Source organism: Callorhinus ursinus, unplaced genomic scaffold (assembly GCF_003265705.2).
Source record: "Callorhinus ursinus isolate GAN/ISIS: 27379988/994484 unplaced genomic scaffold, GSC_fseal_2.0 scaffold69, whole genome shotgun sequence".
NCBI lineage: Eukaryota > Metazoa > Chordata > Mammalia > Carnivora > Otariidae > Callorhinus > Callorhinus ursinus.
The window spans coordinates 2706982-2723748 of NW_027397131.1; the positions used below are offsets into that span (position 1 = coordinate 2706982).

Below are 16767 nucleotides of genomic sequence, written 5' to 3' on the forward strand. Positions count from 1 at the left end.
CTGCTCACTCTACATCCTTTGAGATAGGAAGTTTATCAAGCCATTTGGACTCACCAGATGTCTCTGGGGAAGAGGGTAATACACTTACAGACACACAGTCTGTGATGACTCGGTGGCTGAATGGTTGGTTTGGCCTTTGGCCTCTTGGAGTCCAGTGACTTGGAGGGGGTTTTGTTTTCTCACCGCCAATAAGTCAGAGTCACATGGGCTTGCATATAAGAGCGAAACGGCCGCAGAGCTCCACTCTGCCTCTCTTCACTCCCCGGGGTCACATTCCCTGCAAGAAGTCTCCTTAATGATTTGATAGGTTCCAATTTAGCTCCTTGAAGTTCCTGGATAAAGCTGGAGTCTTGGCAGTCTCTCGCGGGCGGCCTTCGTTCAAGGACTGTGTCCTCTCCAGATAGATGTCCAGACTTCCAGGACAGAAGCAGGGGGAGGGCGGGCACTGGACTCCTGAAGTGGATTTGCTTGGCTCAGAACGTGCTTTTTATAAAAGTTGTGGCTTAAGTCTTCAGTGAGGAAAGGAAGGGAGGGGAAGAGTAGACATTTAGAAGCAAGGCAAGGAAGGCGGATCCCTGGAGTGCATTTCCGGATCTGGGCTTTCTTCAGTCCTGCTCGCCCTCTGACCCAGTAGGAATGGGGTGAAGTCTGGGAAAGCGTGCAGGCTTGTGAGGAAGCCGGCTGGGTTTCCTTTGGGAAGGGAGGGCCCAGTCTGCTGGGTTCCCTAGTTGCTCCCTTGTCGTTCACAGACCTCTCTGCCTGTCACCTCTGTATGGCCACATATCACAGGGCCTTCAGAGACATCTTCCAGAAAGCTTCTGAGCCTGGGGCAGGTAGGAGGCTGTATTACCTTGCCAGGCCTGCTCTGGCAAAGATGGGACTTCAAGAGTAGAAATTTATTGTCCCACGGTTCTGGGGGCCAGAAGTCCAGGAGCAAGGTGTTGGCAGATTTGGATCCTTTTGAGAACCATGAGGGAGAATCTGTTCCAGGCCCCTGTCCTAGCTTCTGGTGGCTTGCTGGCCACCTCTGGCATTTCTTGACTTACAGATATATATCCCCCTGATCTATGTCTTGATGTTTGAATGGTGTTTTCCCTGTGTCTCTGGTTCCAAATTTCTCCTTTTTTTTTTTTTTTTTAAATAAAAACCCTTATAAGGCCCACCTTACTCCAGTATTAATTACATCCACAATGACCCTATTTCCAAGTAGGGTCATATTCTGAGGCTTTCGGGGTCCAGACATCAACATATGAATTTTGGAGGACTCCATGCAACCCAGAACAGAGGCCGTGGTGGGAATGAAGAACAGTGGTGAGATTTAGCAAGGTGGGTGCTGACGGAGATGGGCCAGACCACAGTGCTCGGTGTGGACTGGGAAGGAATGGGACTTAGATTTTCACATGTACTGTGGAGCCAGGCTGTAAACTGTTTTAAAAGCGAAGAGAGTAAAGTCAAACTTGGTGTAAAAGGCAGGTGGGAGCCACTGTAGACTCTTGAGCTGGATTGGAATAGTGTAAAAATGGCATTTTAGGCCACTGGCTCAGGCAGATGTATGGAGGACGAATTGCAGAGTCTGTCAGCAGAGCCGCAGGGTTGTGGGGCGCGGAGGGGAGGAGAAGAAAGGGTGGGGGGGGCGGTTAAATGCCCTCCGGGCTACCTTGGGAGTAGAATGGAAAGGCTGTAGGCTGTGAGAATTTTTATAGGGAAAAGAAGATGGTAGGATTTGATTCATTAACTGGGTTCAGAAGATGGGAGCATTAGTGATAGGAACCAGGATCTAAGGTTGAGAAGGGTAAGTCGGCATGAATGCTCATCGATGCGCATGCTCAGGTGAAAATCATAGTTGGGAATGTTCCGTGTTTAAAATGATGTGCAGCATCTAAGAGGACATGTGTTCTGTTCAGAGGTCAGCAAACTCTTTTTGTAAAGGGCCAGGTAGGAAATATTTTAGGCTTTACGGGTCATATGGTCTCTGTTGTAACTATTCAGCAGCTGGTCCATCAGGAAAGCAGCCATAGCCAATATGTAAATGAATGGGCGTGGCTGTACTTCAATGAGACTTTATTTACAGGAACAAGCAGCTGGCTGGATTTAGTTCCGGGGCAGTAGTTTGGTGACTTCTGCTCTAGATAACTGCAGGTATGATACAACCACACGTTAAAAGGAGAGAGAACACACAGGTCCTTTAAAGCCGATTTTGAGATCTCTTTTGGAGTGATGCATGTTCCATATTCAGTGGAAGTCTATACTATCTGCTGAAACTTACTTATTCATGCATGTAGCCTTTTACTGGGAATCCACTAGGTGCCAAGTATGTTTGCATGTTATCACTGTCACTCTCCACTGGCAACTTTGTGAGTTGGCCAATGCTTATTCCCATTTTACAGTTGAGGAAACTGAGGCAGCCCTGAGTAAGGCAACATGGAGTTGTTTAGTTTTTCCTGACTAGGAAGTTTAACCAGTCTCTGGGTGGAGGTCTGCCACGCAAGCAGGAAGTTTGCTTAGGCTTGACAGTTTGCCTGAGGCAATACCAAATTTAACCCGCTTAGGTGTTTTCAAAATTTTAACTTTGCCAGCAATTAGCAGTCTTCTGGATAACTGCACTCCGTGTTCTTGCTAGAGAGTAAGGTCTGGAAACCTTGTAACATCTACAATTGGTTCAGGGCCTGGAAGAAAGAAAAGTTGAGGAAGAATAATTTAAGGCTCACGTAATTTGCCCTTTTCTCTAGATTACCTACATTTTTTCCTTTGATCGAGTTGACTGCTGGGTCCCTCACAGAATCTTTCTTATGTAATTTAAGACATCATCTTGGTCTCTTTGCTGGAATTGCTACAGAAAAGTTGTGTGGATTTTTCTCCTGATTTAGCTGAGAGTTGTCATTGAAAATACTATTTATTATATTCCCCCATATATTGCTCCCTGTGAGAAAATTATCTCAGAATTTAACATAAGGAAATTTCTTCTCTTCTGAGAAAATATGATTCTGTTTCTCAGCTAAAGAGAACCACACAACTAATTGTGTTTTCTTTTTAGATTGGGCTTCCAGGAAGCTCAGAGCCATGTTTAAAGCACAAAGATAACAACTATTGTCACTTAGTACCAAATGTTTTCAAGACTGAATCTCCCTTTTTGCTCCTGTTTTATTAATTTTCTTTTTCCTACTATAAGCTGCTTCGAATACTTCTTAAAGAGAAACGAGTGTTTCGAAAACATAAATTTAAATTGAATTGATTCAGAATTAGAGAGTTTTTCAGCCAATCAAATAGTAACCTAAGTTCCATTAGACTAAAGAAATATGTTGAAAAAGACTTTATGACTAAGGGCAGACATTTGCTTGTATAACTCTTAGAGGATACATGGTGTTTGCCCTATGATGACAAATTATTTCACATCTGCTGAATGACCTGCCCAAGTGGATTACTACATATATTTGCCTTAACACTAAGCACTGGGTAAGGTACTGAGGACCTGAACAAGCATGAGGTTTGGTGTTAGAAGGTCTGAGAACTTGTTTTAACTCTGCCACGAAATAGTCATGTGACTTCAGGCCAGGGCCCGAACCTCAGCGGGATGATTTCGAATGTCCCTTCAAATTAACCTTCTGCATACTAGCCTATACTTGCTGTCTGCCATTCACTCTCTTGCGTTGTTCCTCAAGTGAGTGTGTGTGTGTGTGTGTGTACACAATATATATACATTCATTGAGTTGTATAAACCACATTATTTCAAATAGATTTGAAGAGCTAACAAAGATAAATGCAATAAAATGAGATGAAATGAACTGAAGCAAAATAAAACAGGTTTCTGCAGAGAGAAAAAACAAGACTTAGAAAGATGAGAAGATAGGTAGGTAGTAGGTAGACACCTGTTGAATAAAACACCAGCATCCACCTGCCTGCAGAAAAGCACGTTTGGTTTCTACACAAACATAAATAGCCTTGGAAGTGGAAGCAAAATGGAATAAGAGTGTGAAGAAATCTTTGTCTTAAATTAAACTTAACCAACACATGATGGAAACATAGCATGAATTGACTGAGTGTTAGAAGTCAGGTGCTCAGGGCGCCTGGGTGGCTCAGGTGGTTGGGCGACTGCCTTCGGCTCAGGTCATGATCCTGGAGTCCCAGGATCGAGTCCCGCATCGGGCTCCCTGCTTGGCCCCATCTCATGCTCTCTCCCTGTCTCATTCTCTCTCTTTCAAATAAATAAATAAAATCTTAAAAAAAAAAAGAAAAAAAGTTAGTTGCTGAGTGAGTCATCGATATACAAAGGTGCTTACTGGATTCAGTAAATGAAAACTCCTCCAGCCCAGAGGTGCAGCAGAGAAGCTCAGGACATTTGCTACAGTGGGACCAGAAGGCCTTTGGCTCCTGATGGCTGTCTGTGGCTCTAATAGAATGAGAAGCCCCTCTGAGAAGCAAGCAGAGAGTGGCAGGGAAAGTAAAAAACAAAAAGGAAGTAGCTTGGGGGAATTCAACAAATGGCACTTCTGATGAAATTAGTGAGTAATAAGGTGATATAGAGGCCCATTCCTCTTTATGGGGAACATTCTCTGGTGAGCTCTTCAAATGTGGAATTCTCAAATACTGTAATGCGCTGATATGAAAGATTTATGTAGCAAGAGGTCTGACGAGATAGCAGAAGGAATTTGCAGCTATGGAGGTTGACAGTCCTGCCATTAATACTTCATTTAACAAATATTTATAGAGCCCTTACCATGTACTGGATACTATGCCAATCACTCTAGGGAATGGGGGCAAGGGAGCAAATCATGAGTAATATATCATATCTGTGTTTCGGAAGCACATATCGGAATGAAGAAGCTGGCATAAAATAAATCTTATTAATTCATTAAAAGTATTTATTGGGCACCTATTATGTACCAAAGCTAGAGCCAGGTGAGATCCACAGTGCAGAACTAAAATGAACACCAACTGTCTTGAAATGTTTAGAAGTCTGTAAGTCAGGCAGGTTGTTGTTGTTGTTTTCTGTCTCAAAAGAGAATTAACAGACTTTGCTGAGCACTGCAGAGATTAAATGGAATTAGAAGGTCCAAGTAGATAGATAATAAAGCAATAGGAAGAACAATGGAGATTCCTTTTGTTTGGGTTATTTCTTGGCATATTTATTGTGAAGAACGATTTAATTTTACGTAAATGGTAGGTTTTCTTAGTTCTGAAGATTGAAGTTTTACCTAAAATAGTGACCTCATATATTTATCTAGTGGCAGAGCCTGGAAAAATGATCTGAATCCCCAGGAGAAGAGAAGGCAGAGCTAGTAGGTGGGGACTATATGTTGCAAGACGCTCTGTCCCATGCCTAGGGCAGACATTATTTATAGATCATGGAAATTTTTCCTGCTATGCCTCAAGATTCTTCTTATTACAGTGTGGTAAGTGGCCAGGGCTTGTCTTGGCACATAAGGATGAAGTCTTTTTGCCCTCGGAAGTCCCTTTAGCCATTGGGACATGCCCCAGTTCTTCATACTTTGAGATACAACTGAATGCTTTGAGTTTCTTTTGGGCTTTTTCCGGTTCTTTCTTTCCCTCCCTCTCCATCTCCCCCCCCCACTCCCCTCTGCCCCTGCACTATACTGTGTGTTTTACATACATATTTTATTGAATCCTCACAAGAATCCTGGGAGGTAGGTGTGATCATTACATCTCCTGAAACTAACTTGCCCAAGGTCCCACCAGCAGCCAGTAGTGGAACTGACTTCAAATCTACACCATGTGTCTCCCCCCAGAGCTGAAGCTTGTCCCCGCCTGCAGAGTCAGAAATGTGAGACTGGCACCCCTAGGAAGTAAGGTTGTTCTTTTCAATGAAAAATGCATGCCCTTCTTTCTTTTTTTTTTAATTTTATTTGAATTCAATTAATTAACATATAGTGTATTATTTGTTTTAGAGGTAGAGTTCAGTGATTAATCAGTTGCATACAACACCCAGTGTCCATCACATCAAGTGCCCTCCTTAATGCCTATCACCCAGTTACCCCATCCCCCACCCACCTCCCCTCCAGCACCCCTCAGTTTGTTTCCTAGAGTTAAGAGTCTCATGGTTTGCCCCAATGTTTATGGCAGCAATGTTCACAATAGCAAACTGTGGAAAGAGAAGGACACGCCCTTATTTCTAAACTTGAAAACACTGTCTATATCTCCAGGAGAAAGGACAGAGTTGGACAACCCCTCAGTTTCCTGTTCCATCTTCTTAATTGGACCGAGGAAGGAACAAGATGCAGAAGCCCACGCGTGTATACCTGCATCCCAACCCTGCTCCCTGACATCTGTGACCATAACAGGGAGGGAATAGCTGATCTAGAACAGCTGACCTGGGGGAAAGGGGTTAAATACTTGGAACACTAGGTATCGTTTTCTTTTTTCTTTTTTCCAGGGATATTAACTAGCTGATTTGAATTCCATTTCTCATCCTGCCCCATACTCATTTTTGGGTCAAACAGTCAAGAGGACAAGTTACGCATCAGAACAGAGAAGCAAGAGATACAGACTTAGACAACTGTAATCCCCAAATTATCAAAGGTTGACGCTGAAGGGGAAAACCTTATTTTCTAAAACTATATCGACAGGATTAAGATGGGAACTAGATGAGAAATATAGGAAATAAAAACAATACTACTATTTATGGAACACCTACTAAATGCTAACTAGATGCTTATTTCAGTGCTTTACATGAATTTTAAATATTTGCATAACCATACAAAGTTGATATTATTTTTTTCTCTTTTATAATTGGGGAAAATGAAGATCAGAGAAGTTAAGACACTTGCCTACAAAGGTGACAGACACAGCCAACTTATACATGGTCCACCCAGGAGTCAAACCACAGTTCCCCAACTTCTAAGGCTCTCAATCAATTTACTAAATCTGACCTATGTGAAAATGGTATAAACTTTAAAGCACCAAAACCCAAATTTACTAATGAAGCTTAAGCTTCAAGGCCCCTCACTTGCCAGGGCCCTTTGTAAGACTCTGGGAGAGGTCCCAGTAGTTTTTATTTATAACTTTGCATTATTTTACTCAAAGAAGCTCTCCTCAATTATATGAGCTTTGGACCCCACAAAACTTGAACCTGCCACTGAAAGCACCATATTATTCTAGGCTGGATCATCACATAGTCCAGTCCTTCCATTCTTATTTCCCACCATCCCATGGAGAGTCTAGTAGACAGTTCTCTTCTCTTGGCTGGCTATTAATCATCATCCAAATTCCCAGTGTTTTCCTTCTCTGGAATCTCTCTCTCTTTTTATTTTTTAGATTTTATTTATTTGTTTGAGAGAGAGAGCTAGCATGCACAAGCGGTGGGGAGGGGCAGAGGGAGAGGGAGAAGTAGCTCTCCACTGAGCAGGGATCCCGATGCGGGGTTTGATCCCGGAACCCTGAGATCACGACCTAAGCCAAAGACAGACAACGGACTGAGCCACCCAGGTGCCTCTCTTTCTCTTTTTTTTAGATAGCAAGTCGTGTTGGGGGCCGACAGCTTCAGCATAAAAGTATTAATCTTTTTTCTGGCATCACACATATAACATTGCCCATGGTGTGTTTGTAACCCCTTGTGAGAATGGCCAATCTTCTAATTATAGTAAATGCAGTCAAGGAAAAGGGCCCAGATTTTAAACAAACAGCCATGAATTCTGCATTTGCATGTCATGCTCTGAAATCATCTTTTTCTGAGTCACGGATTATCCATTTAGATCAAGCCACGAAGAGCATCGTGTTTTGTTAAGTTGGGGCCTTTGGAAAGGGTAAAAGAATTGTAGCCAAATATACTGAGATTCTGTACTCTTCAAAGTAAAACATCTTGGTAAATCATAGTTCTTGAGTGGCTACACTTTCAGGACAAGAATATATTCATGCTGAGTGAACGATATTTCCAGAACTGTGACAATGTAGAATGTACAATTACTGGAAGATTCAATGGGCACTGGAGAACACTGAATTACTATAAAAGTTGATTTGGAAACTAATTTGGACCATATGATTATTGGGACAAGATTTATAACATCTTAATTTCTTAATATCTATAGAAACAAACTCAGGTATGTGTAAGGAGGTATTAGTTCAGGCAAAAACAATGTCACTAATAAGCCTTGTGACCTTAGATGATGATGATGGTGATAATGATGATAATGACTAAAGTTCACATTATTGATTATTGACTATGTCAGGTACCATGCTGAGCACTTTACATCCATTACCACGTTTAATCCTCCCAACTCTATCATTATCCCCATTTTTCAGATGAGGCCACTGAAGCCCAGAAAGGTCAAGTGACTTTCCAGGTCATCTGGTAAGTCATGAACCTGGGATTTGAGCAAGATCTCATAGCAGAACCCAAGGTCTTAAACACTCTTCATGCTATTTCACCTTGTGGCGCTCAGTTTTCCAATCTGTAACATGAGGGGCTTGGCTCCCCCACCCCCCGCCCCAGTCTCTGTTTCTTCTAGCTGTAAAGCTCTAAGATGCTATGATTTCAAGTTGTAATCCTCTGGCAGCAAAAGAGTGCTTGATTTTTTTTTTACTAATATGTTTGTTTTTCAAATTGATCTCTACCAGCTCAGGGTAATTAAAACCCCACAGCTCTTATTTCCCAAATAAACAGAGGCGTGCACATTCACCAGCCCTCACAGCAGTGCCTCTGGCTCTGTTTATGCATAGCACCTAAGATAAAAATCAAAATATGGTGAAAAGCAGTAAACTCTGTATGAACAGAGGAATACTGTGTGTATACCCTAACCTAACGTTCTTTAAGTTTTTGCTTATTTATTGATGGCAGTAAGGGTTGACTTGATCCAGGGCTCCCATAAACAACTTCAGATGATCTGTTGATAAATAGTACTTTACATTCATGGTGGCCATGCTGTGGGACGGTGACAGTGGGCTTCGAAATGCAGAGTATCTATTCAGCAGCTTGCAATACAGGTAACCATTTATTATGGCCAGAATGACAGAATTCACAATTTGAAAAATGCTCAGGCTTTCTGGATTAAGATGCTATCATGGCAGAGTTCTTTACGCACAACCTCAGTTACCATGGAAATCATGATGCAGAATGTTCTAAGTTCTTGGCATCTCTGGATTGCAAGTGTTTATTTACCTTTTGTGAAGAATATATTCCTGAATTGGAGGCAGAAACGGAACAGGTTTCCTACGAAGAACATGGCTGTGGGTTCCTTAGGTACAGTGTGGCAGGACAAGGGACAGGACCCTTTGCTCATTTCATAAAGAGCTACTGAGTGCTTCTTTCCTGGCTTTCTGTTGGGAGCTCCTGGCGCCCAGATGAGGTATGTGAAGCCTTGTCCTCAGGAGCTTGTAGCATGGGTGAGAAGCTGCATGTGAAAAGCTCTCTGTATATTTACATGGTGCACATGTCTTTCTCTATGTTCATGAAGAAGATAGCATTGAACTGGGCCTTAACGGATAGGAATTTGGACCTACAGACACTGGGATGAGAGTGGAGAGGAAGAAAAGCTAGGAGGAGAGGCTAGGTGAAGCAAGACAAGAAACAGACTGGGCCTAGAACAAGTCTGTCTGTATTTTTCCATTGTAGCATCATTATCATGTCATTGTTTGTGTTGTTGTTTGATTACTGACTGTCTCGCCACACTGGAGTATAAGTTCCTTGGGAGCATGGACAAGGAACAAGGTCTGTGTTATTCACTGACATAGACCAAGTACCTATGACCCTGTCTGGTATGTGGAAGGAGCTCAGTAGCTATGTATCATGTGGAAAGAAGAAGACAGGTTTGGAACAAGACTGACCAAGAGTGGAGGGACATGGAGAACCTTGGGGTCAAAGACACGTTGTAGTTTAGTTATCCCAACTGCTGGTCAAGCCTTTCAAAAATCAGAGTTTTGCCTTGGCATGGTCATAATGCTAGCTGGGCACATAGAAAGAATTGAAAAAACAAACAAAGAACAAGCAGACGTTAAGACTATGAACAGGAGTCAGAACGGTGGGGGGCAATTTAATTTATCACAGCAAACATGTACCAACCACAAACCAAGCATTACGGAGGTCACGATGAACTTCAAAGCGGTTTCAAAGGAAGGAAAATTGTGTCTTCTTGGTAAGTAATAGCTTCACAGAAGAGGCAGTATTTCAAGTACAATTTGAATAATAGGTTTTTTTCTAGATTGGAAATGGAGAGGTGAAGGACATTCCAATAAAGAAAAACAAAACAAAACAAAATTAGATTTGGGAAGAGAAAGAGCAGTTATGAAGAACCTGTGTGTCAAATATCTTAGTTTGTGTTTTACTTAAATCATCTTACTTATTCTTTGCAGAACAAAATAGGGCAAGATTAGAGATGAGGAAGCTGACCTTCCTAGTAGAGCTGTGACTTGAATCCATGTCTGTCTGACTCAAATCTGGTAAGAATGGTAATAATAATAGGTAACATTAATTGAGCTACCTTTTTCCTTACTCTCTTGGGAAACCCCATCCTTCATGAGCCAACATAAGCATCTCCTCCCTGGCAATTTTTCCTGTAACCTCTGCATTGAGTGTTCTGCATCTGCCCTAATTAGAGATAGTTATTTCACTATATTGCAATTATCCAATGACATCTATTTGGAACACACTAAATCATGAACTTGATGAGGAGAGGGATGGATGTACCTGCCACCTTCTGTAGATGGGCTTTTGGTGGGACTTCTTTGTGTAACTAAATTTTGAATTCATGTTCTCATGTGGGATCATCAGATGAACTGAATCTGAACTAACTGGTTGCACCCTACCTGCAGGAAGCCTGGTAAAGTGAGTTTGATATCAACTTTGTGGTGAGATGGGCTAATAAGGTGGGGAATCCCCCAAGGTACATGTTGGTGTTCAGGTGAGCCAAACATTCAAAAAGAAATTCAGGAGTCCACCAGAGAAGGCAAAGTTGTCAAATCATTCCCTGAAGCACCTCTGAGTTAAAAAAAAAAAAAAGGTCTTGGCTTGGGTCTGTGTTATGGATAAAGGGAAGAATAGGAGAAAAAATAAAGGAATGGCCAGCCTCACGGAGACTCAGGTGAGCGGGATTGTGCGCGGGCAGCAGGTTGCAGAGTTCAACCTCTGAGCTCAGTGTGTGCATCACCCATGGGGCCCGAGTGATTTTAGGGGTTTATGAACACATTTAAAAAATAATTTAAAGGTTATTTATTTTTAAAGTATATCAGACAAAATAATTAGCACATCAAAGCTGTGAGTTCACAGCTACTACTGCTTAGGAAAAGGTTAAATTTAAGTTCTGTTTAAAAAGAGTCATTCAATATTAAAAGGATTAAGTTACTAATAGGGCAGGTGGCACATAGCTGTGGCATGGTTTCTGCATGTAGCAGAGGAATGGCTGGAGTTTGGGAAAGCTCCTGCATAGAGACAGGAGGCCAGAGCTTCACTCATTCCTCACCAGGTCTTTATCTCAATGGACCTCAACCTCATGGTCTAGACTAGATCTCTTGTACTGTCCAGGTGACACTTTAGATGGTTTGCCACACATGCCAAGACGGCTTGTGAATTTGGGGGGAATTTAATCTATTCATCCTCATCACTCAACCGAGTCCAAGAAGTATCAGACCCCCAAGGATCAGTCTTTAAATATGGGTCTGCATCTGAGTGGCTTTTGGGGGAAGGTTCATCATGGTTGGGTGTATTTTTGCATTTGCTAAATGATATAAGCTCAAATTTTGATTTGCTCTCAGTATGGGTCTGCTTCCTGGCTCAGTTTCACATCCCTAACTCCTTCCTTTGAGTTACTGGCCACTCACTCTGAGACAGTGAGCTGACTGAGATGTGAGCATGCTCAGAGTCTAGCTCCCAGTCTAGCTTGTGGTAGGCCCATAATGGATGTAGAAACAAATCCCTTGAGAGTGGACATTATTCTCCTTCTCTAAGTTCAGCTCTCAGGAAATTGTATTATCTTTTTATATGTCTCCCCACTCTTCCCCACAAATAATTTAGTTACTTATTCCTTGGGGACTTTTATGGTTCAACAAGACCGGCCGCTTCAGGAAGCAGGGGAGGAGAGAAACTGAGAGGGGAAGAGCACTTTGCATTTGTTAAGGTGTTGGAGTAGCTTTGGCATGGGGAGAATCTGGCTGAAAATGAAGTGGTAGCAGTGAGGACAGCCTGAACTGACTGCTCTGAGGATTCGTGAAATGGCAGCGGAAGGTGTCTCATACTTGGATCTGGATATAAGAGAGAAATTTGGAGAGGGGCCCTAATTGTGGGGTCTGTTTTCAGACCATTGTTCAATATAGCTTGCATTGCATTGTCAGGGACTTTGGACCCTAATAGTTAAGCTGGGTCGACTCTCTGACTGAGGAAGTGGGGCCAAGGATCGTGCTCTCATAGTATGGTTGATGGTATCTCTGTTCACCAAATATTCCATTTTCCTTGTTGGACGTTTTCTTCAGGGCAGTTACACATTTCCACCCTGTTAAATGTACCGGTGGCCGTATGATTTGCGTCCACCAATAAAATATGGGCCAAAGTGACGCATGGCTCCTGGGCAAAAGCTTTAAGAGCCAGCAATGTTTTTCCCTGCCACAATAGCTAGCGATGTTCCATCTTGGGTGCCTGAGCACAGGTGAGTTGGAGCAAAGCCACCGCGAACCTGCAATGGATATGTAATGAATTCAAGAGATAAATCTTTGTTGCTGGAAACTACTAAGTTTTTCTCTGTGTGCTGTTTGTTAGAGTCATATAATCTAGCCCATCCTGGCTGACAAATTAGTGATGGTAATAACCCCAGCAATAAGAATACTGCCATTTTGGGTAGCTAAATCCTGTGCTAAGGATTTTGCATGCTCCATCTCATTTAATTTGGTAACAACCTTGTGAGGTAGATCTGTCTCCTCATTTTGCAGATGAGGAAGTTGGAAGTCAGACTGAAAAAGTTTCTTGGGTCATGTCACTAGAATGTAGACTGTGGTCATGTCACTTGAACTGGCCCTTTCTCTAAACTGCTTCACCTTATTGTACATCCCCAACCCAATAACTCTGTCAAGCTGTCATCCCACGCATGTGCCAAGGCTTCTGACTCTCAGATGCCTCCAACATGGATCCTTGCAGGGAACACACCTGCAATAGCAAGGCATGATCTCCCATAACCTGGGGAACAAAATAAGAAAGTGTCGCTAATCTGTTGCTTACAACTTAAAAACCTACTATTTATCATATAAGAGAAGACAAGATCCATATACACATGATTTCTTATTATAAAATAATGCCCTACACCTACAAAAATAACCCAATAATTGTATTAAACTACTAACTTGATAGTATGTTGGAAGTTATGTGAATAAAAAGCACAAATATTTATCACTAACAAAATGCCACTGTGCAAGCAAATTTGGGGGAATATATGTATGCTTATATGTACACATTTATATATATGTATTCATACATGCATATATATAAAATACACACACATATATCAAATATATATATATATATATATATATATATATACACAAAATTTGCTTTAGAAATAATGGTCTGGATGATTCATATTTGAACCACAATACATACATATGCCTTAAAGTTTAGTTATTGGATAATAATAGGCCAAAAATACTCTTGGTGCAAATGTGCACCATTACACACAGTAGGGTTTACCAAACAACTGACAACAAATACAATTAATAATAATATAATGAAACCACAGTAATCTGTAATTAAAAAACAAGAATAGCAACAATTTGAAAACCACAACCAACCAACCCAAAGCAACATTGCTAGTACACTGACAACAAAGGATCCTTCCTGAAACCTGTGGGAATTCCAGCTGTGTGCGTGTGAGCTTACATTGGAGTTGGCAATGTTGCCAAGCATTGTGTGGGAGCCAAACTTATTAGCAGAGCAATGAATTAACATCCTCGATCCACTTGCAATGTGCTAACTTTAATTTATGAAGACTAAAATTTAGTGACCTCTCATTGTCCACATAGTAATAAATAATCCTTATGTCTATGAATTAAATCAGGACCGGTTTTCTTCCATTGAAATGGCAGCCGATCAATGGGTCTCATTGGTTTTAGTTGGATAATCACAGTTCTAGAAGTCTGGTGAACCAGATTCCCTGGCTTTTTCTAATTAGACCCCAATTTAGATAGATTTTCTGGCAAATACCTCCACAAGAGAGGGCCCAGGCACTGGGCATCTGCTTCCTATATATTTTCAAAAAGATCTTTGGGGATCTATTGATCACTTCTGAGAATGCATTTGTTTTGCCAGGTGCTTTAGTCCTGAGAGGGAAGTGCCTTGTGTCGAGGGCTTACGTGGTTTGCCATGACCTAACGGTTAGCATCGCATTTCCTAAGGCTGGGAGAATGCCAGTCCATCCCTGGGCCAATAACACAGAATGGCCAGCCTGTTTCATAGGTACAGTGCTGAGGAAGGAAAAGGAGCTTCAGACTCTGTGGAGAAATGTTTTTCAGATCCTTAGCTGGGGCCACTTGACTAAAAGCTTCTGTGTGATTTTTCTCCAGGGCCTCTGTTTGGACCATTATCCAGGTAATATTTTTGGCTTCCCTATTCCCTCAGTCCCCACCTTTCTACCCCCACCTTCCTGTTGCCACCAGTAGAGGTAAAGGGTAATGGATGACTTGGTACCTGTTCAAATGAACATCCAACAACTGAACACAGTTTTTTTTTGTTTTGTTTGTTTTGCTTTTTTAAGGTTCAAATTTGATCACTCTCAGTTTAAAATATCCTGCTGGTACACCTGCCTGCATATGTCCTCAACATGTATATTACTTCCTTTTCTTTATGTATATTACCTCTTAGGATACTTGTGTTATGGGTTGAATTATGTCCCCCCCAAACAAATATATTGAAGTCCTAACTCCCCCATATCTCAGAATGTGATCTTACCTGGAATCAGGGTCTTTGCGGAAGTAATCAGGTTAAAGTGAGGTCACCAGGATGGGCTCTAATCCAATAAGACTGATGTACTTATATAAAGGGGACATTTGGACAGAGACAGACATGCAAAGGGAAGACTACTGAAGACACAGGGAGTACACCATCTTTAAGTCAAGGAATACCAGAAGCCAGAAGAAAGGCATGTGACAGATTCTCCCTCACAACCCTAAGAAGGAATCAACTCTGACAACACCTTGATTTAGCATTTCTAGCCTCCAGATCTGCAAGACAATAAATTTCTGTTGTTTACGCCACCCAGTTACAGCGGCCCCAGGAACCTAATACAACATGCAACTTTGCCGATGGTATTAATGCATTAAAGTTTAATTTAATCTAACAAGTGCCTGTAAATGAATTCAGGCAGAGGTGGTGATATCTGATAATGGCTTAATGTGCTGCTCCCTCCTCAAGCTTCCAAATCTCTTCTTCCCCACTGGGACCTACACTCCATTTTCCCGCCAACATTTCATTGTCCCTCAATCCCCTCCACGTCCTCGGTTCACTCTACTAGCTTAGATTCCCTGGGCCATCATTATCGTCATTTTTTGCATCCCATCAACTACTTCACCCTCTCTCCCTTCATTATTCTCTTCTGGAAAACCTCAGCCTTGATTAAATTCCACTCTCTGCCTCTACCCATACAATTAAATGTGGCTGGAGAAAACACACATGATGAACAATAACGCTTTAATTAATGGCCACTGAAATAGCTGGCCTAGTCATTCCCTCCCTTTCCAGAGGATGATTTTACCTCTTCTCCTTCCTCAGAATTCTGGTAACTCTGCCTCTCCCCTTCCCTCTTCCCTCTCAGCTAATGACCTGCTTCCTATTTCACAGAGAAGCAATCAACAGAAGATGTCTGCAAGCTCTGGTTTCCACATCTCCCTGAATCTGGCTGTTGCCCTCTCTGACCTCCTTTTACTGTGGACGGGCAGTCCATGCTCCTGTCTCCCCTCTCCTATATTGCCAACATTCCCTGTTTCCTCATCTGCTGGATACTTTCCATCAGCATACAAACGCTGTAAGTTTTCACATTTTATTTATTTATTTTTTTAAAGATTTTATTTATTTATTTGACAGAGAGAGAGACAGTGAGAGCAGGAACATAAGCAGGGGGAGTGGGAGAGGGAGAAGCAGGCCTCCCACTGACCAGGGAGCCCGATGCGGGGCTCGATCCCAGGACCCCGGGATCATGACCTGAGCCGAAGGCAGTCGCTTAACCAACTGAGCCACTCAGGTGCCCAGTTTTCACATTTTAAATAAAGACCCTCTCCTGACACACACTCCTTCCAGCTGCCACTTCATTTCTTAGAACTTCTCTACAAAAAACTGAGTTGAACAAATTGTCTTTATGCTTTTTCTCTTCTTTCCATTCTCTCTTGAAGTTACTCCAATCAGTCTTTTGCCTCCAGATTAATGCCACTGAAACGAATCTGTGACAGTCACAGCCATGCTCTCTAACTGCTACGTCCATTGGTCAGTTCTCGGTCCTCAACTTCCTGGACTTATCAGAAGTACTTGACATGACGATCAATTCCTCCTCCTTGAGATATGTTCTTTCTTTGGCCCCAAGATTCCTTATTTACCTGTTTTTCCTCCTGTCTCAGTAGTCGCTCCTTCTGCATATCCTTTGATTGCTTTCTCCTCATTTCTCAAACTGTTGAATTGCTGGCACAGTGCCAGGACTTGGTCCTTAGAATTCTTACCTTCTGTATTGATCTCATGCTTTAGGTGATATTTCATCTCTTGGTTCAGAACACCTAAATGCTTATCATCCCTATTTTATTTTTCAGTTTTGACCTCTTCCCTGGATGCCAGATTCAGATGCCCACTCAACACTCAAC

General features: G+C 42.1%; 1 long non-coding RNA gene across 1 annotated transcript; it reads left to right on the top strand.

Annotated features, from left to right (window-relative positions):
* The first annotated feature begins 10297 nt into the window (after positions 1-10297).
* Positions 10298-16414, top strand: LOC141371352 (uncharacterized). The gene is made up of 3 exons (XR_012376250.1): positions 10298-10386; positions 14488-14512; positions 16336-16414. It is a non-coding gene; the product is annotated as an uncharacterized lncRNA (long non-coding RNA).
* Positions 16415-16767: the final 353 nt, after the last annotated feature.